The sequence below is a fragment of the Gymnoscopelus microlampas genome (genome assembly GCF_963454915.1).
Source record: "Gymnoscopelus microlampas genome assembly, chromosome: 6".
Lineage (NCBI taxonomy): Eukaryota > Metazoa > Chordata > Actinopteri > Myctophiformes > Myctophidae > Gymnoscopelus > Gymnoscopelus microlampas.
The window spans coordinates 16,700,957-16,723,446 of NC_139943.1; the positions used below are offsets into that span (position 1 = coordinate 16,700,957).

At 42.8% G+C, this 22,490-nt stretch overlaps 1 protein-coding gene across 1 annotated transcript in view; it reads right to left on the reverse strand.

Annotated features, from left to right (window-relative positions):
• ntrk3a (neurotrophic tyrosine kinase, receptor, type 3a) overlaps positions 1-22,490 on the reverse strand; it is a gene marked incomplete at both ends in the record, with an annotated part of 270,533 nt that overhangs the window by 247,247 nt on the left and 796 nt on the right. The window lies entirely within an intron of this gene.

The window sequence follows — 22,490 nt, forward strand, 5'->3', positions numbered from 1 at the left end:
CTCTGAGAGTGTACAAATGGAACCAAATGGACCCGTGAGTGTTCATTTGGTTCCATTTGTACACAGATCCATTTGTACACAGACCCATAAGGGTCAATTTGGTTCCTAACTATATCCATCATTTAGCTGGGGACCCCCTGGAACTCCCTCAAGGACCCCTGGGGTTCCCGGACCCCACTTTGAGAACCAATGTGATAGACGCTCGCACGCGTGCACACACACATACACACACACACACACACACACACACACACGCGCGGCGGCAGTGGCTTAGGGGTAGAGTCGCCAGGTAGAGTGAACTGGAGACCGCAAGGTACCCAGTTCAATCCCGGGCTGGGGTGCTCCCCAGAGTTAGTGTCGAAGTGTCCTTGAGCAAGGTGCTGAACCCCTAATTGCTCCCGATGAGCAGGTTGGTGCCTTGCATGGTTTCCTCCACCATCGGTGTATGAATGTGTGTGTGAATGGGTGAATGTAATGCACAATCTATGTAAAGCGCGTTGGATAAAAGCGCTATATAAATGCACCATTTACCATTTACACACACACACACACACACACACACACACACTACTATTTTTGTGAGAACATCCAACATTTTAGCCAAGAAATAGCACATTTATGAGTCTTGTAGATAGAATGAAATTCTCATGCTCGTGCTCGTTTTATGCACGCGCCCGCAGGCGACAAGAGCTGGATGGTGGTCAGCTTTTTTTCCCACGCTACGCATGTGTTTGTGTCGCCCGAGTCTTTGTCGTTATGTGAGACGTAAACCATTAGAGAAGTTTATAACCGCTGGAGACTTTGAGACATTCTGTTAGCAGCCTTGTTAGACACTGCTTTTTAATTGTCGTCCTAGTAATATCAATATTACTTTCTTTTCTGTTGCACTTCAGAAAGACACGTGTTTTAATTACTTTGAGAGCAAGCATACAAGAACATCACACACGTTTTCCAGAGTTTAGCAATGGGTAAAAGTATGAACTTGTGCCGTTGTGCATAGCTTGGCTGTACCATGTTCCTAGGTTCCAGGCTCTTTAACAACAATGTCTGAGTGGAGAGAATAGAAGAGAAGAAGAGAAGAGAAGAGGAAAAAAAAGGAGAGACATAGAACATGACAGTATTTAATAAACCAGCGTCAGCTGCCTGAACACCAACTGTGAAATCGTTCAGTGCAAACACCACTTGTCTCACACACGCGCACACGCACGCGGACACACACAGAGTAAAGCCACTCCATCGTGCATTTGGCTGCCAAGGTACTTGGTATCTGTGTGATATTAATTGCGTAGATTGGCCATCTGTAGATTAATCTAGAGTTTGTGTATAAAATGCTGTTTATTATTTATGAAATGACTGTGTTTTAGCAGACATTATGCAGTCAAGTGAAAACTATTTATCCATCTGTAACTGTGTACAAATTGAACATTGAACACTTCTCCTAACACCAGTGGTGTAATGTAACTAGGTACATTTACTCAAGTACTGTACTTAAGTACAATTTTGAGGTATATTTACTTAACGGTACTTTTTACTTTTCAGTACTTTTACTTCTACTCCACTACATCTCAGAGGCAAATATTATACTTTTACTCAGTGGTGCAGCCAGAACGCTAGTAGCCTATCCACCTGTTTCCTAGGCTTGTGTTTTCTACTTCCTGTTGGATTTCATTGGATATCATTAGTCATCTGACCAGTTTCATTGGATTTCATTGGATCAAAAGACAGGAAGTGGAACACAGTGAAAAGCCTAGGAAACAGGTGGATAGGCTGGACCTGAGCAGGAGCGGGTGGACACGCATGCACGCGCACGCAGCCAGCGTGCATGTGTCCCCGACCCATGCAGAAAATGTGCGGTTATTGCTCGGATATTGGGCGTTTTTGGGTGTTTTTTTGTTACTTTATTTCGGTTTTAGGGTTAGGGTTAGGGTTGGGTTAGGGTTATGTTATTTAATTCTTACTTTTGCCTGATTTTACCGATTTCTTATCCAAAAATTACTTCAGCCCTATTTACATTTCGTCTATTTGAAAATAGCCGGTCTAGATCTGCTATTTTCAAAGGATTTTATACTTTTAGTACTTAAGTATATTTAGGGGTCACAAAGGGCACTCGAGCAAGCCCACAAAATCCAGATCAGATCTTGTCATCGGTGTCTGAGTCACCGGGTCCACAGTACAGACAGTACAGAGGTTATTTTAATATCAGAGACCTTTTCAACAATGTCTTCTCAGTTATCACGACACAGGATTTTCCATTCTTTATCTTTACACTACTACCTTTTGGCTGCCTCTTTGGTTTATCTCTTTACGTTGCTCTCTCTCCCCCCTGAGCTGCTCGCATTCTTTCACTTCTTTCTCTCTCTCTGTCGTATCCCCCCCCAGTGTCAGTTCTTCAATGGAAGATCTACAGTGCATGTGAACTACAGAAAGCCCCTCCTTCACCACTCCACTGCATAGACCATGATAATGTTCCTTAGATCCTGGCTGTAAGGTGTGTGCGTGTGCGCGCGCGTGTGCGAATGTGTGCGTGCGTGCGTGCATTGCTTTTATGCTTTTTTATGTTTTTATTCCTTTCCCTATGCACATCTCTCAGTGATCCAAATTATTTGATCTCAAAGCCTTTAGTTAGCTCTGTTCCAATTGATTATGCAAGGGACAGATAAAGACTTCGAACCAATAAAGATTTAACACAAATTGGAGCCACAGTGTGAGGATTATACAGTATAATAGGATTAACATATTTTGGCTGCAAAACCATCGTGTAACCTTTGTTAAATATCACATTTATCACAGATCTCTCACCGCAGAATGCCCTCTCTAATGAAGAGAAAATGTCATTGGAATTTGTTTCTTTTATTCTTTTTTATTTTGTTTTAAAGTCACTCATTGTGCAGTGCTAGCAAACCTATGTCAAAGTGCTATGAAGTCAACGTTTTATATTTTGTAGAAATAAAATAGCCACAGTAAAAGTTGCTTTGTCATTAAAGAACATTCTTAGCCATATGCATTGAAGTAAATAATGCTTAATTCTTAGTACGCCAGAATAGCCGCTGCAGAGCTTTTTCCATGTGTGTGGCGTGTGTGCACACCACTTGAGGTCCTCATCGATGTGTATGCTGAGGAACTTGAACTCGCTAACCCTTTCCACATCAATGGCGAGGTGCGTGCTCTCTCCTTATTCTCTTGCAAGTCCACGATCAGACTCCTTGGTCCTTGGAGAGTGAGGTTGTTCTTCTTTGTTGTTGTTGACGTTCCGGGCCATCGCTGTCGTGTTGTCAACATACTTGATGATGACATTGGAGCCAGGGGTGGCTGTGCAGTCGTGTGTGTACAGAGAGGAGAGGAGAGGTGCTCAGCACGCATCCCTAGTGGCTCCTGTGTTGAGGGGTCAGGGAGTCAGCAACGGAAACGGAAACGGAAAAAATGGAGAAAATAAATATATTTTTCCCTGTTGTTTTTGCCTCTGGGGGTACCACCTCCTTCATTGTGTAGAAACTCGGTTTGGCTCCTCCCCTTTCTTAGTCCACTTCCTCCCGGGTGCTTCTGAGTTTATTCCTACTAACAACGACACTACATGTTTACGGCAGTGGTGGTGTTAGCAGAATCTGTCTTGAGAGATTAGACATGAGGTAATGAATGAAGGCTGTTAGTTTAGCCTCGAATCCCCATCGATGACGTCATTGGTAGGTAGGTTTCTGAACTGTCCATAGTCCACCGCACAGAGTGAGTAAAAGGAGATTGTGCCATCTTATGAGTATTAGTGAGGACCAGAGCCATTAAAGGAGAGTTACGTCACCTCCGTCCACTTCTTCGGGCCAGGTCTTCTACGTAGCCTTCTATTGGCGAATAGTGACAAAGCCCTAAACCGGACGTTTACGGAATGCATTGGAGTCTATGGGCGTTTGTAACTATTTCCAGTTTACATGAACCACGTGACCGACGCTGTTTCTGCCCCCTCAGTGGCAGAACTCTCTAATATAAGGCACTGGTGAGGACCAATTACATGAAGATGAGGTTGAAAATGGGTGCTTGTTTAATAATAAATCATTTTTGTTTTTATATTGGCTACTTAAGACTGTAAATATTGGCATAAACTCAATGTACTGTTTGTGCATTAGCCTAAACATATATCATACTTTTAGAAGTAGTACTATAATCATGCTATTAATATTAGTATGTATTAATTTGACCTGATATGTATACACATGTGAGTGTGCGTGCGTGTGTGTGTGTGCGTGAGTGTCTGGTTTCACAGACCCTTTTAACTACGGTCCCACAGTTTCCCAACCATTTGATATAGAAGCCGTTGGCTAGGGCTCTGCTCGGGGCTACAGCTGTGATTGCATTATAATCACTCCGGCTCTAAAAACATAATTACCGCAGTCTTCAGTGTAATAGGAGCATATTTCAACTCCCATTTGGGGGCTTCTGAAACCTTTAAATCAGTAATTTAAAGTTACAATCCAATTTAGAGGCCTCTCATACCTCCTCTCTCACCCCTGACGCCTTTGTATGTCTCCCCCTCCCCCCCACACACACACCCCCCATTTCTCCATCTCTCTCCTCCCATCTCTGTGATATAGTATAGTGTCTCTCTTCTCTTCCCCCCCTTTCCCCCCTCAAGCCTAATGTATGCTCCGTCGCACAATCGGACTCTCTCTTTCCCAGGTGTTTCGCCCAGGTGGGCGTGGTTTTTGAGGTTAGGTTAAGGCAGTGGTTTCCCAAACAGTGGGTCGGGGACCCATTTTTATGGGTCGCGACTCGCAGGTAAATATCCCTTTTTTTTACTTCTTATTTAGAAAAAAAATCACACCCTGTGTGAAGTGAGTGGTGCCTTTGATGAGCCCCGTATTGACCCCCGTATTGATGTTGTCATCAATGTTTGTGGACAGACATACATACATACATAAAGTCATGTATAGGAGTGGTCACCACTCAAAAATATATATTTCAAAATTACTCACAATTATTCGTAAAATCATAAAAAGAAATCTATCTAAATTCCATTAAAAATACATTAAATAAAACGTTAGAAGTAGTGAAAATAGCAGATCTACAAGCTCACAACGCGTCGCATCGCGACGCATTGTGAGCTACATAGTTTGGGGCCCGGGGAAGACATCAAATATCTCTTTTAAGGCATATTTTCTGTGAGGTTATAGGGTTAGGTTTAGGCATGTAGCCACGCCCACCTGGGCGAAACACCAAAGAAAGAGGGAGTCCCGTCGCAAATGTGAGCTTGTGGAGCTTGCATTCGGCTATTCCCTGCGCAGCGACACCGTCGCGTCGACCAGGTGAACGAATCGGGTTTCACTCCCCATCTCTCTATGTGTCTGCCTCCCCTGTGTCTCCTCTGTCATTATACCTCCTCTCCCCCCCTCCCTTCACCTTTCTACAACCCTCCCCCCGCCCCCAGCACACCCGTGGTAATTATTTGGGGAAGCGGTTCGCAGTGTCTCAAGCGCTGCGAGTTTCCAAAGTAATTATGAATTAATTAAAGCGATGCCGCCACATCACACTGAATTTCTGATGAGTCTGACTCCAGCTAAATAATAACCGGTTTCGGGGCTCGGTGACGCGTTTCCTCAACCACCCGATCGACTCCTGAAGCTTTAATTACCGCCGAAAATGACTTTTAAGCGGGATTCATTTATTGCCCAGACGTCTGTTGGACGGGGGGGAAAGCCGTGTAGGAAACACACCTTGGGAGTGAATTCTAGAATAATGGCTGAGAGATTTCTACCACCCCCCCCCCTGCCTTACTCTTGACTTTCCCTGTTCTTGAAAATCTTGTGTGTGTGTGTGTGTGTGTGTGCGCGCGCGCGCGCACGCGTGCGTGCGTGAGAGTGAGTGTGTGTGTGTGTGTGTGTGTGTGTGTGAGAGAGAGAGAGAGAGAGAGAGAGAGAGAGAGAGATTTCGGGCATGATGAATATTTCATGTATTCAAACAGTAACTTTTAGCACATGTGAAACTGCAGTGAGGATTGCAGACCTCTTGAACCGCTCGCAGCCAAAACAGAACAAAGTGTCCCTAATTGGACAACAGTTGCGCTGGCAGCGAGGTAAAGGAATCACTTAATGAGACCAAATAAAAAAACATTTACATGAAAATGCAATGCAAAGCATGGCTATGTTAGAACCACCGGTGGGTGCCAAGTGCACAGGCACGTGTTTTTTTATGCTGAATACAGGCAATCTACGCGTATACTACCTGATCTTGTGTATCTGAAAAACGAATATTCTAACTTTTGTGTTTTTTTTTGTAAATTAACGCCCTACTTGATCATACTACAGCATCACACAAAAGCATCAAAAGCAGATCTTGCAAGCTCAATGTGAGGTTTCCACCTCAAGCTCAATAATGAGGTTTCCACCCGACAGAGACGATATGTTTCTACGGTGGCCGTGTCAGTCGGTACATCCAGTACATACGTCTGTCTGTCCACCACTTTGGTCCCAAACATTTCTCAAAAACTACAAGTTGAATGCCATGACATTTACGATGCACCTTCATGGTCCCTCTACTGATCTTGGTGACCCAGCGTGCTTTCCTCTTGCGGCATCATTAGGCCAAATCGTCCACTTGCACACTGGATATCTAAACACCAATTTGACAGATTGTCATGGAACTTGCTGATCACATACTGCTCCCTAGAGCAGTGGCTTTCAACCGTTTTCATATCAAGGTCCTTTATTTTTTCAGCATTTGAGCCACGGACCACCATTTGATGAGATTTAGACTCTCAGACCCAAGACTTAGAATATTTTGTTGTCGTTTGATGATATTTTATCCACAACATACTGTATTGATGTGGTATACCATAAGAGAGAGAACAGTTGATCAAAATAACAATCCTTCTATATTCTCTAATTGTGTAGACTTCTTGTAAATTAAGTAATGCAGATCTTTAACAATAATGTAACTGAGAAAAATGAAACAGGTCCATTTGGTTTCATTTTACACCGTCAAGAGTTAAAGATCTACCTAATAAGGGTCCATTTGGTTACCAACTCTTCCATCATTTAGCTGGGGACCACCTGGAACCTCCTCAAGGACCACTGGTGGTCCCCGGACCACTGGTTGAAAACCCCTGCCCTTGAGGAAGGACCCTACTAATTTGGGTGACCCAAATACCTATGCTCTATAGTGCCACCATTAGGCCAAAATGTCCAATTGCATGCAATAAGTAAATGTAATGGGCAGATTGTCATACAACTAAATGCAAGCATGAACCCTAGTGATTTAGTTGACCCCATGACCTTACATGACCTGGTTGCAAGCGTCATACTGCTTGCAAATGAAACCTATTCTGTCAGGTCTCGCTAGGGCGCGCAGCACTAGCCAACACACAGGAGGGGGTTGGGGTGTGCTGAAACCAGCGCACCCCAAAACAACAGGTTGAAAATTGATTGCATGAAACAATCACCTGTGCATCCAGTCTCAATGTTAGCAAACAAATAATTGGTCTATAGGAATGCTTTCTTGGTTCCAGATGACAGTACAGTAGATGAAAGATGCAACATTTGGGTCTAGTCCAGCTATACCTTACTTGTTAGGTAAACTACCTTATAAGATTCACCAGTTTGCTTTACAAAATATATTGTTAAAGCACTTACTCTAGTCTTAGTGAAACAGATTTAGTTACAACTGTACTCTGATCGTGTTTTTCTGTCGACACTAAATCTCTTCACCAAAAATATTGGTGATATATTTTTGGCTAATGTTCCCCCCAGAATATAAGCACGTTGGGATTCAAGTGGTTAAGCAGCCACCCAGTGATCCAGGGCATTCAATCCAGATCAACTTCTATTGAATCGTTTGCTAATAAATTAAACAAACATTTCAAGATGTCAACGGAACCAGATTCATGGAGCAAACTTCATAGAGTGAGATATAGGCAGAAATGAAATAGGCTGCAGTTATTGAGTTTCTCCATACTCAACTTGAAATCCAGTCTATTTGTCCGGATAAGTACTGCGTTATAAAGACATATTTGAATACACAAATCTGCTGCAAAGTCAATTTCAATAAAGATATTGCAGCCTTTCGCAAACCAGACGCATGAAAATCCCATTCAGTGAAACACCAACCCTCAGGCGGTGCCAGTTTTCATGTTTCAAATAATAAAATGCTGTACACACAGGGAAAATGTATTTGACTATCTAACAATATTCAGATTTTTACCACTATATGAACGACTGCTTAGAGCTTCCCACACACAACCAACCTTTGTGTGTCTTCTTGTAATAATGACATTTAACACTTTGTCAACACCACTGCACACACATACAGGTGCACACGCGCCAGCACGCACACGCACGCACACACCTTTAAAGGCCCCTGCCCTCATCAGAACAAAACAAGGCAGGAGCCCAAGCTGCAACAGCTAGCCTCTCATTGCCATGCATACATCGCTATACACAAATACGTCTCCTCACACACATATAATTATATGTGACTATGTGCCTGGAAGCGCTTGTGCATCCGCGCATGCATGCGTGTATACAGTATAAATATGTGTGATGACGGTTGTGGTCTAATCACAGAGAACAGAGAATACAATTTGTTCAGCCAGAACACCTGCTGTGTTGATGAGCACAGTCACCACCAGCTCGCTCTCTCTCTCCCTCTCCCTCTCTCTCTCTCTGCATTCATATAAACTTTCTGCAAAGCGCTTTACAATGTGCATTATTCACCCAGTGGTGTGTTCTACCGTGTTACGCTATAAACATACTGTAGTGTGACCTGCAGAAAACGTTCGTAGTCAAGTGTAGCCATGCAAAAGCCGTCCGAGAAAGCTTATCTGATACGCAGGAGTAAGGGCTGGGGGGCAGCAAGAATGTAGACTTCAGTTCAAATAGCCTTTTTCATGTGAGAATGTGGCGTCTGAGGAGGTGAAGGCTTATGAGTGACTGTTGTCTTGAGGTGATAATGACCGCTGTCCGTTGGAGTTTTGAAGTAATTCACACATTTGGGGTTAGTTCACAGCGCTATTTCATTCGGTGACTATGCACGCATGTGCGTGTGCACGTGCCGTGCGTGTGGGAGGGAATAATTATAGTATGCCCTCCGGAAAAAAAAAACGAGAATTCCATCATATTTGGAACCGTTTCTGGAACCGGTTTTATCACACTGTCAGAGCTGGTATGTGTGGACTTCATGTCTGCTATACAATTACAATACCGGTGGTTCTCAAACTTTTACATTTCAAGGACAGCCATAACTCTGAGAGTGTACAAATGTAACCAAATGGACCCAAATGAATCTGACCGTTAAGAGGGAATCGTTACGGAACCGGAATCGTTAAAACCCTAAAGGATACCAACCCTATCACAAACCAACAGCAGAGGAAACTATGCAGGACTTGAACCTCCTGCTCATCGGGGAGCAGTCGGGGGTTCATTGTCATTGGCTCAAGGACACTTCGAACACACTCCACAACTTGGTGACAAAAGAAAGTTAATGTTAAATCAGCGGCCATGTCCAAATGTCCAAGAGGGCAGAGAGAGGTGTTCCTCGTCCTTCGCTGTGAAATGTTTTCTTTCTACATCCTTTAGTTCCTCTACTGCAGCATTTTAGCCAGCTTTGATCTATCAATCAATCATTCACTCAAACAAACTGTATTTGCATAGCACACTATGCAAATCAGTGTAACACAATGCACTTTTCACGAGCACACACACACACACACACACACACACGAAGCCAAAAAGCAGACTAAACAGTAAACACATAATTACTTCAAGTGTTCTATGGTGAAGCAGTGAACGATATTTTCCCTGTGATTGTAAAACCCCACTCACACACACACACACACACACACACACACACACACACACACACACACGCGCGCATGTGCACGCACACACGCACAGTAATCATGTAGAAACCCACATGTTCACAAAAAGTGATTCAAATCCAATCATGTTTGTATGCATGAGTTCTCTGTGATTTGAGGTGCGACAGCTGTGAACGACAAGCCTCTGTATATGTGGCTTAGACCAGGGGTTTGGTAAAATAGTATAGGGTGCTACCTGGGGCAGGGGGGGAGGTCCATGAAAAAAATAAGTCTGATGTCAAAAACTGTTTAACATTTTCACAAGTTTTCTAAAATAATGACAAAGTAGATATCAGGTTGTGGCATTTCTTGGTGGCTTTGTGAGGTGAGACCACTTTGAACTAAAGGTATCCCATGTTCTCTGTGACACTGAATCACTGAAGGACCAGCAAAGGACTGTACTGTTACAGAGGGAAGGAGGGAGGGATGTAGCTCTATTAGTCTATCTATACAGTATATTGCACGCACGCACGCACACACGTATACTGTAGTATGGAGATAGATATAAGATATACATGTATAGATCTATAGATATAGATATATATATATGTCTATCATAACCATCCATCTAGAAAGAGAGAGAGGTACACAGACAGAGGGAATGATGCAGGGAGACAGACAGAGACAGAGCCTTTAGCTAGTTAGAGAGCTGGAGTGAATGTGAGCTGTTTTCTAATAAGGCAGTGAATCCATGAAAAATCCTCAGAACACAACGCGCGCGCACAGACACACACACACACAACTAAAACCCTGAATGACGTCTGAATACCAAGAGCGAGAGAACACAAACGTGTGTATACACACATGCACACACGTACACGTCTCTATTGCAGACGACACACCTCCCAACCTACAGTACCTATATCTACCACTCCACTGTAAGAGAGAAACCCATAGAGTGAGAGACCCACCGAGAGAGAGAGACAGAGAGAGAGAGAGAGAGAGAGAGAGAGAGAGAGAGAGAGAGAGAGAGAGAGAGAGAGAGAGAGAACCCCACCAACAGAGAGGGGAGGGACAGAGCAGCAGAGGAAAGATAGAACTCATTTTGTAAATGAAAAGCAGTGTATGTGTGCGTGCGCGCGTGCGAGTATGTGCATGCCAACGTGCGTGCCTGTGTGTGTGTGTGTGTGTGTGTGTGTGTGTGTGTGTGTGTGTGTGTGTGTGCGTGTGTGTGTGTGCGAGTGCCAACCAGTCTCTTGGGGCCTGGCCAGTAAGCAAATGACTCCCCTAAGCCAACGCTCGGCACACCTGTTTACAGACGGAATATCTCCAGAGGATACAGCCTGTTCCTGGATCAGCTAGCCCAGCCCAGAGACCACTCACTCGCCGTTCAATTCAATTCTACGGGCGTAGCGGGGCGGATAAAATCATTCTTCCATGAGCCGAGCATCAGTATAAAATTTGCTTTATGCAGACAGCATTCTGTGCCTATAGGGAAATGCTGTCTACGTCTATAAATCCATCTGACAGTGTAAAAGATGGACCCTTACAGGTACTAGACTAGAGTTACACTTTCTGAGTGCATTTTGATATGTCATTATGGGTAAAATGTTCAAAAGTGTTCTTCTTTGTTTAAAAAACGAATAAAAATTGCAGATCTACAAGCTTGTAGACAGGCTATTTTGGCTGCACAACACTGTCATATGACGAAGTATAAACCAGCGGTTAGGGGGTTATGGTTAAATATGGAACACACCAGATTTTAAGGGTGATTTTCTTAGGAATAAATGCCACCAGTTGCTCTGGTAATTGTCACTTTCTCTCCCTCAGTTCCAATGGGAGAGTTGTTGAAATAGATTGAGGGGAGATGGCCGTTTCCTCCCTTTTAACCAAAATAAATCCACATTTGGCCCGTGGAAAGAATATGATAGCATATATATATACACCCCATCCCTTTCCTTTGTCCTTTATTTATTAACATTAAACGCATACAGCGTTGTACAAACTATAACTCTCTCACAGCACAATTTATGCCCTGTGCTGATAAAGAGAGGTAGAGAGTGTGTGTGTGTGTGTGTGTGTGTGTGTGTGTGTGTGTGTGTGTGTGTGTGTGTGTGTGTGTGTGTGTGTTGACCTTACAGTGTGTGGGCTGCAGAGGGAAGAGATTCATAGCGCGGAGCTGCAAGGCTTCATATATCACTGTAACCTACGCACAAATGTGCACACATGCACACATACGGACACACACACACTACGTCAGCAGGCACAAACACATGTAAGCGGACATGCACACACACACACACACACACACACACACACACACACACACACACACACACACACACACACACACACACACACACACACACACACACACACACACACACACACACACACACACACACTACAACCGGAACATGTGGGCAAGTACACGTGTACAAATACTCACTCACACACATGCTGAAGCCATGTAATAAGCTACAGCTCTCTCTCTCTCTCTCTCTCTCTCTCTCTCTCTCTCTCTCTCTCTCTCTCTCTCTCTCTCTCTCTCTCTCTCTCTCTCTCTCTCTCTCTTTCTCTCTCTCTCTCTCAGGCTACGCGCTCACCCCCACACACACACTATTCAGGGGTATATATGTGAGCAAATAATAGACACGCAATACCGTGAAATCCTACTGTAGGTTGAACCGTCATTGCAAACATGCCCACATAAACGCACATGCATTACTGCCCTCAGGACGATAACTGTATGAGACACCATAATTCATACTGGATATACAGTATATGAGCAATTTGGAACTCTGGAATGTGGACCCTTAAGGGTACATTTTTACATGTGCATGTTTACGTTACACAGACTGCTGTGTAGACAACTTGTTTCCAACTCTAAACTTCTAATTTCCATTTATCAACTTTTGAACAGCTAAATTTGGCACAAAAAGCACAAAAAGCACCACAAGCAGACTTCTTTGTGATCAAAGACATGGTGGCAGAGATATTTCTGCAGACTAAAAGTTTGACGTCAGAGTAAAATGTCAGAAAATAACATCTGAAAAGGCCATCTGACTTTCACAGATCTTTTTCAAACTGCCGTTTTCTGTTGGACAAAAAACTAATGGGTTTCAAAGGTGGAACGTGAGAGAACAGCACCACCTCTTGCTGTGATAAAATGAAACAAAATGTTGCTCGATTACACCACAACACCTGTAGAAGTATTAGCGGCGTACATTGAGACCCAATACGCTGATTTTGTACTGAAGTTAAAAACTATAGAAGGGTACAAACATGGCACGATGACCTCATTTTCAAGTTTAACCATGATGTAAGCAACACAGCGGCAGCTAACAAAACGTGTAATCAATCAATGTTTACACATTTAACACACATACATTTTATTAGCTTTACCCCCTTGTAATGTTTAACAGGTACAGGAAAACAAAACTACAAAATCGGGCTATGGTTTCATGCCCCTTTAACCAATTAAAGCCTGAAGATCCGATTCTGCAAAATGTCTTCTAAATCCTAACGGTTTTCTGAAAAACGTATGTTTCTATGTCAGTGGTTCTCAAATGTTCTTGATTGCTCATAGCGCGGCACTGAGTGCCGCGCTACGAGCTTGTAGATCTGCTATTTTTGAATAGCCAAAGTGTAAAATAATGCTTTTTAGCTCAAATCAAAAAGTGACACAGATGCGTTCCAGGTCTAAATGGATTAAAGGAGTAGTTCACCCAAAACATCATGTATCTTCTATCAACTAAAAGGAAATATGTGTTCCCATTTCAGCCATCAGAGGGTGCAATAAATAATGGTGTCAGTCAGCTGTGGAGAGTCGAGGTGCCCCCATTCAGTCCTACTCAGATACATGTGAGGAAAGAAACATGCAGCAGTGAGTTGAAGGAATCTAATACAATATGCTGATGGTTACAATAAATTAGTTAAAAGGTAATGTTCAGTCTCTCAAACCCTCAATATTCTCAAACCCTACACACTGCATTCAAAAGTCTCTCAAACCCTCCATACTCTCAAACCATATACACGGCGCATTGAAAGTTGCACGGCTGCGAAACATTGGCCACCCATTGACCTGTAAAAGAAATCCATTATATCAGAGATTATTGACGTTCCAAGGCCGCATTAGCGCATTACTGCACAAAATATTGACTTATTCTGCATTATATTCGCAAACTCACAAGGAATGATTGTCTCATACATTTTAATAGCAACATTAGCTCAGCATTGATTCCGTTGCATTGATATTCTGTCATAATCTGTTATGTAAACCTCTCTGGATGAAAAAGAGGGCACGCTTGGTGCCTAAAATGGAAAGTTTCAAACTGTTTATGACTATATGTAACAATCTGTGTCTGACAAGCAGAACTTGGTCAAAATAAAGCATCTTTCCTGCTATATCCTTTTTTCTAATGTTGCACAGAGAGAGAAAAGTGAGCGAGTGAGCGAGGGAGTGAGGGAGCGAGTGAGCGAGGGAGTGAGCGTGCATGTGCGTGTGCGTGCACAGGACTACCATAAAAGAGAACATCCATCTAAACCGAACATCCACAGAAGCTGTGGTTTGTAAGTGTTCTGCAATACACTGCTAAGTTCATGAATTTAATTGGTGACCACTGAATCTAATATTGAACCGTGGGTCAACCTTTTGCTGGGTAGGGAGTGGTACTGCTGAAGCTGAACACATAGATCAAGACTAAACGTCAAATGAACACTAAAATGGTGTGTTATTATACACTAACTTTGCAGATGAGAGCCAAGATTTCAGTGGATGCCAGAAACAAGTGTCAACTAAGATACAATATTATGAGTAGTAGTAGTAGTATACGTCCAATTATGTCACCGGGAAAATGAACCATTTGATGGTTGTTTTGAGCAATGATACTTGTTTTTGTGATGAATGTAATTTGTAAGCGATGCAAATGGAAAACACCCTCTCTCAGCACGGATGACATGATGTGAGCTGTCAGTTTGACATGGTGCATAATGGTTGCTAATGTTATTGGATATTTTAACAGAGAATATATGCAAGATCACTCATGCATTCTGTTTACGCCTCAGGGCCAAAAAAACAGGGAGAGAGCGAGAGCAAGGGGTAGAACAAAAGATGAAAGACAAAAGTGAAATGGAGAGCACCTCTTTTTTTTTTTTTTAAATATGACCATGGTAACGGGAGGGCTTACCTTGATATATTAATTATCCTAAAGGATGCCCAAATAATGAAAAAAGAATCATTATTATGGGAATCATCAGAACCACCATGCAGACATTCTCATTTACGTAGCTGTCTTAGATGTCTAGTATTAGAGAAGTTGAGGGTAGATTGCTGGAAGTGGGCAAATGCATATTATCTGTAGTTAAGATATTGAAATGATTAGTGCGACGTTAAGTTGAAATCACTGGTCGGAGCTTTTCTTTGGTCGTGTGTAGCCTATAGCTAGCCTTTCCAAAACGTTTCAGCCCTGTCCGAGTGGATCAGATTCAGACTGTGGGTAGTTCATGTGGTATCACTTTGATATCCGATCTGTGATCATAGTACTATCCCAGACCTGGGACGCATCTGTGTCACTTTAGATTTCTTTGGTTATTCTACAAAAAAAAATCTAAAAAATCGTGAAAATGTGTGAAAATCTTTGAATATATATATATTTTTAAAGCGAACAAACATTTTCAGAATTGGCCTCAGGCCTTAATGGGTTAATCCAATAACATCTTTAACACCCCAATCCACTCGGAAAGGGATTAAAAGTCTTGAATTCTTAGACTGAAGGAGAAAAACAATTGCCCTTTTTCTGGAAAGTTCACTTTTCGATAGACAATGGGTCTTGTAGCCTACTGGAAATATAAAAGAAAAAAGGTCCGTGGCAAGCATGCAGGGCCAGGCACACAAAAGAGTCTTTGTGGGAGGGAGCTGTCTTTTCTGTAGCAGTGCTGATTTCAAACATTTTACTTCCTTCTCTCTCTTCCTGTTATTCCCCCGCCTCCACCAACCCCCCCAAAAAAACAAACATGCTTATCCCCAAGAAATACGTCATTCTTTTTTAGAGCCTAACAAGCGTGAAATAGAATCCGCAGGCGTTGATTAGCTCGTCTAAAGGATCCCTTTCAGCGAACTGATGTGACTCCCCACAAAAAAAAACAGAAACTTTGGCTTCCTGTAAAGACAACACAACAGTGTGGAAATCGTCCTATGCCTCCAATGTCTCACACAGCGGTGGGCGGAAGGAGCCAGGCTCTCCCCCATTGCCATGGCAGCCTTCCTCATTCTTGGCAAATTCTCTCCGCAAAGGATCAATAATGAATTGAGCCTTTTGTTCAAGCAGAATAGCGTAGGACCCCCAACCCCCCCCCCCCCCCTCTCTCTCTTCTTTCTCTCTCTCTCCCCCTCTCTCTCTCTCTCTCTCTCTCTCTATTTTGTAAAGAGGTATTGATAATCCAATCTCTCTTCTTCGTAGCAGTTGGTAGCTATTGTGCGGTTTGTGCCTCCTGTGACCGTTTTATGCCGTTTTATATCTTCCAATCGCTAGTGCCGTGTCATGAAACGCGTGTGATCCTAACACACCGTGGTGTGTGAGCGCAGCGAGCTGTTAAATGCTTAATATTCTACACTCCAGAGGGAGGATGAGAAGATGACAGACAAGATGAAGAGACGAGAAGAGAAGAAACGCAAAGGTTTGAGGACCTTGAGACCTTGAGAGGAACCATGGCACTTTTTCAAACCATTTCATCTTTTTTTCTGTTTCTCCCCCGTCCAAAGATGCTTGACTGACGCATATAGGAAGAATCACACCGGTCAATCTTGTTTTCATAAAGGCCACGTGGTGTGCATGTGTCCAGCCCTGATGATGTGAGTTGAATACAGAGTGAGCCTGAGACTATAAATAGAATATTCAGCTTCAGCTACTGTTTGGGACCTCAAGGTGATGTTGCATGGGGCAGGGCTGGGAAGTAATTGATTATATGTAATCTAGTTAAGGTTACTGGGAAGGTGGTGGTAGTGGGGGAAATCAGTTAAAGGATTATGGAATATAATGTTCATGCTATAAATACTGTAATTTTACCCAAAGGCTGATCATTCTTCAAAATCCTTTCTCTAGGCTACTCAAATAATGTGTAAGTAGGAATTAATTGCACATTCAACTTCACAGTGAGAAGAGTTTGGAGCCAATAAGCTCTGTGAGTGATTAAAAAGTAATCACAGTCGGTGTGATTCATTGAATCAACATGCTAAATGGCGTGCTTCATTGAATCAAGGTACTAATTATAATAGCAACCAGGCGACCAGCAGTAAGTCAGTAACCAATATGCATATTTCTAATTCAGTGAAATGTAATTTTTTTTTAGGGAGATGTTGATTATCACTTCAGACCAGTGGTTTTCACAGGGTCCCCACACATTTTTAGCAATGAATTTCCAAAACTTTTCCAAAACTTTTCCAGAATATTTAGCCCAATTTCGAGGCCTATATAACAATCATTCGGCGCAATAATGTGTCTCTTACTCCTATGTAGAATGCCCAAAGATAGACAGTGTAGCAAAAAATAAAGTTTGAGACATACATTAGGCTGCCATCACACAGCCCGTTCGGCGAAAAACTACTTATGTTACATATTTCGTGTAATATTATTCATGTTTATGAAAATGTTTAGTTTTAACAAAATCAATAGCCAAAAACAATGCATAGCCAAATATTTTTCCAGGACCCTTGATAAATTCCAGGACCTTTGATGATGTTTGATCAATTTCAAACCTTTTCCAGTACTGGATTTTTTTTTTTTTAATTTCAAAATATTTCCAGGAATTTCATGACCGTGGGGACCCTGTTTTCAACCTTTTTCATGCCAAGGACCCCTAAATTGATTGATTTGGCTGCGGACTCACCGGACTGCCATCTGATAATGTATTGTGCCAGGGACCCCCAGAGGCAAAGATTTGAGTTGAAAATGTTCGCTTTAAAAAATATATACATTCAAAGATTTGCACACATTTTCAAGATTTTTCAAAAATAGCAGATCTACAAGCTCATAGCGCGGCACTCGGTGCCGCGCTATGAGCTTGTATATCTGCTATTTTTGAATAGCCAAAGCTAAGTGGTTAAAATGATTGTGATGCTACAGTACAGTAATTACACTGGGGACCCCCTGGTACCCCCCCAAGGACCACTGGTGGTCCTTGGGGGGGTACAGATACTACAGATACTACAGATACTACGCTTTTAAACATTTAATGTCGCTATACGGCACGAGCATCAGTATGAAGTTTCAAGAAACGTTATATATCATGTTCTGTTGGCGTGTAAATACTCTAAAACGACTTTAGACCACAGCAGGAGCTCGGCTTCTATAAGCACAATAGGCTATTTATAGGGGCTGATAAGTATTCAAATGCTGTTTGGGGATCGTTGGCAAACCCGCTCATATCTCTAAATATATTGTCCATATACTCTCTGCTCCCCCCCCGCCCTCCTCTGTGTCCCTCCTTATCCTCATACTCACAGCCTCCTCGGCTATAAGCATCTGGAGCCACAGTGAAGCCATTCCTCATCATCACCAGTCTGCCGCCGCTCCGCGTCCAAACACAATTGGGCCATATAGTATACAGTTATAGCTCCACTGCGCCACGCTACATGCCTGGAATGCCAAGTAGCTGTCAAACTAGACAACCACCACTCCATTTAGCCAGAGCATTTTTGGACCGTACGTCCACAATGCATGTAGTTAAAATAAATGTTTTCATGATCTATATAGTCATTGTCCTTCATGCCTTTTACAGAACCCCTGACCTTAACTACTTAAATGCCAGTATTGTGGGGAAAGCTTTCGCAGGAAAATAGCAGATCGACAAGCTCACAACGCGTCGCGTTGTGAGCTTGTCGATCGGCTATTTCTTCAATAACAGAAAACAGAAAAGAGGGACTCCGCTCAACCATATGGGGTTTAAAGGGATAGTTCACCCCCAAAATGACTTTTTTTCTATCAATTAGTCACCTCATGGACACATCATTTGATGACCAGCGGACCGGTAGGCAGCGGTTCCGGTAGGAGACACAAAGGAGACTCTTTGTGTCTCCTACCGGAACCGCTGGCGGTCATCAAATTATTGGCTTAGGAATGTGACAAAAACTAAAAAATATCCATGAATTCAAGTCTTCATGGGGTGACTAATCGATGGGAAAAAATGTTTTTTTGGGTGAACTATCCCTTTAAGTGGTAAAAACTTATACAGAAGGGAGAAAACACTCCATGGTAGCCTGTGTGTAGACCACCAGAATAGAACATGCCATTTAAATCTCAGTCAATATTTATAGGCTACACAGAAACAGTGTTAAACGGGTCAATATTTGGCACTTTCTTAGTTAGATTAACTGATTTTGAAGTAAAACAAGTCAGCTTGTATCCCTTCCTGCCTCAAATTAGCTTTTCAAGTCCTAACAGGGTCAGAATGAATATATTGGTGAGGTTTCTGTGTGGAGAGACACCCATCAGGAGCTGAGATCTGCATGCTATGCCATGATGGCAGGCAGACTGACTGAAGGCATTACATTTGGACCACAGCTCACTGTGAATAATGCAACAATGCGGGGGAGGAGGTGACACCGCTGAGATGAATGCATCATTTATACAGGCTACCTGGTCGCACGACGGTGTCGCGAGCCGAAAATAGGCCCGATCTACAAGCTTGGAACGCTTTCTTGAGGATGCGACGCGTTGTTGTTGTTGTGAGCTTGTAGATCTCCGATTATAAAAAATCGGGCTGAATGCGGGGATTCGACGGAGCGCGAGGTGTGCGCGCTTGTGTGCATGGCTTGCATTGGTTCTCAAAGTGGGGTCCGAGGACCCCCAGGGGTACTTATGGGGGTTCCAGGGGGTCCCCAGCTAAATGATGGACAGGGACCAAATGGACCCTTATGGGTCTGCAACTCTGAGAGTGTACAAATGGAACCAAATGGACCCTAACGGGTCCATTTGGTTCCATTTGTACACTCTCAGAGTTAAATTAACATTCATTTTACAATATGAATTGGGGTCCCAGAGACATACATGCCATTAAATGGGGGTCCGTAGCCCTAATGCATGTCAAACTGGGGGTCCTTGAAATTAAAATGGTTGAAATCACTGCTAGAGAGCCGTAAAAATCGTATCTTATGGGGGTCCCTGGCTTATCTTTTCAAATGGGGGTCCGCGGTCTAATAAGTGTCTATTTGGGGGTCCTTGGCACGAAAAAGTTTGAGAACCACTGGTGTAGGTGGTGGTGGGTTCTGTGTGTAGGACACAATGCACCAACAGGTCTCCACATAATAACACTCGTGAGGGATGGCAGACTGCTTGTTCTATTCTATGGATCAGTCTATTTGATTTACTATGCAATGCAACAGGCCTACGCACACACGTTCATATGAATTCACCGCAGCACGTCGGCAATTGTGAATTATTAATGATATACAGGCTACAGACATAGCAGTCGATGAATTGAATACACATGCAGGACCCCAATGGAAACAAACCACATAGTGCTTTTCTTGGGTTTAATCCTTTTAGCATCCTCCAATACTGCACTGTAGAAGTACTCTGTTACAAGTAAAAGTCTGGAATTCTAAATTTACTTGAGTAAAAGTACAGAAGTATTGGCATCAAAATGTACCTAAAGTACCAAAAGTAAAAGTACAAAAATGTTTGAAAATAGCCGATCTACAAGCTCACAAAAGCGACGCGTTGTGAGCTTGTAGATCTGCTATTTTCAAATAGCCTAGGTATCAAATAGGGCTAAAGTGGTTAATGTGTGTTTCGTATTATCATAATTGTTATCTGAAAAGTAACTAGTAAACTTTTCAAATAATTGTAGTGGAGTAAAAGTACAATATTTGCCTCTGAGATGTAGTGGAGTAGAAGTAAAAGTACTGAAAATTGGAAATACTCAAGTAAAGTACAAATACCTCAAAATTGTACTTAAGTACAGTACTTAAGTAAATGTACTTAGTTACTTTCCACCACTGGTTTTACTGAGGTTATGTTTAATACCAGGTGGTTCCGAGGTCGCCGGATTTTTCCCCGGGGCGACTGTGTTTTGGGGCGAGCGTTTTGGTTAATCCTGTCACTGGCGTCACTGGAGGATAAATGCGATCACTCCAATCAAGAGAAATGATGATGTATGGTCATTCCGCTCAGAGGGGGCTGTGTGTCATGAATTGCAGCTTTCCCTTTCTATCCAGGTGTCGAGGGGACATAATTAACACATATGAGCTCTACTCTTGTTCTAGGCCAGTGGTTTTCAACCTTTTTCGCGTCAAGGACCCCCAAATTGACAAATATTAGCCCAGGGACCCCCATTTGAAAAGATATGTCAGGGACTCAACCATTTAGATTTCTTGGGGGTCCCAATCGACACTGTATCACCATCATCAGTGTTCATTTAACTCTGAGAGTGTGCAAATGGAACCAAATGGACCCGTTAGGGTCCATTTGGTTCCATTTGTACACTCTCAGAGTTACAGACATATAAGGGTCAATTTGGTTGCTAACTATTCATTTGGCTGGGGACCCCCTGGAACCCCATCAAGGACCACTGGTGGTCCCCGGACCACTGGTTGAAAACCCCTGTTCTAGGCTACTTATGGCTGTTGTTGACATAAATTATTATAGTAGGCTGAGAGATTTATTATCCCAACAAACACCAAATGCTCCCATTAGCTGACATTCATGGTTCAGTGACCTATCATTTACATTATGAACAAACAGTGCCCTCCCCTCTGTAACATTGTGTTCAATGCATTATGCGTCAATATCGATCGTTTTGGAAAGTGTTGCTTTTAGACAGTTTCATTTGGGAACGAGACTCCTCACGATCGTTATTAATATTCGGGCCTATTCGTGTTGTTACCAGCTCATCTTTACACTAGAAAGCATCCACTGTCTCCATGCCACTATGATTGAGCCTCTTCGTAGCAACAATATGTATGATGTGTGATTTCATGCGTAAAAGAGGTAAAGGAGACGCGAGGAACGCAGAGGAGTCCCCACGTTAAGAATCATTTATACTTAGTTGTGCTGGTGTCGTTCTCGGTAAATAGCAGATATACAAGCTCACCACGCGATGCGTGGTGAGCTTGTATATCTGCTATTTACCGCATGCAACATGCGGTAAAAATCCATCAACATGCCACGGCCTGGTTAGGTTTCCAAAGGATATCATGGCTAGATGTTTAGACTATGCTGAAGGGAACTGAAGACATGCCTGTTGTATGATCTATTTAGAGATGTAATAGCAAGCTTTATTTGTGGTAGAGGGTTACAGATATTTAAACTGCACGTTGTGGAGGCTAGTGTACTCTCAGCCTGCAATATTGTATTCTAATTGGGGTTTAACCATCTTAAGAAAAGAGGCTTTAAGGAATCAATATATTCCGCCCTATAGGAAGATATAGTCCCCCATGGAAATAAAGCTTCCATCTTTGTCCCTATGAAATACAACTTTATAGAGCTTAGAGAGAAACTTTAGCGATTCGGAAATATGTTTATGAAACACATGCGGGGTGGCCATGCAGTGATTCACAGCAGGCCCAGATGAATGACAGTCTAACGTTTAGGCCTAGAGAAGCTTCAGATATAGTTTGTATTGTATTGTAGATCCCACACCACCTGCAGGCTTATCTGCATAATAAGTCAAAGGAAGCAATGGCTCAATTTGCTAACAATAGCAGATCAATGCAGGC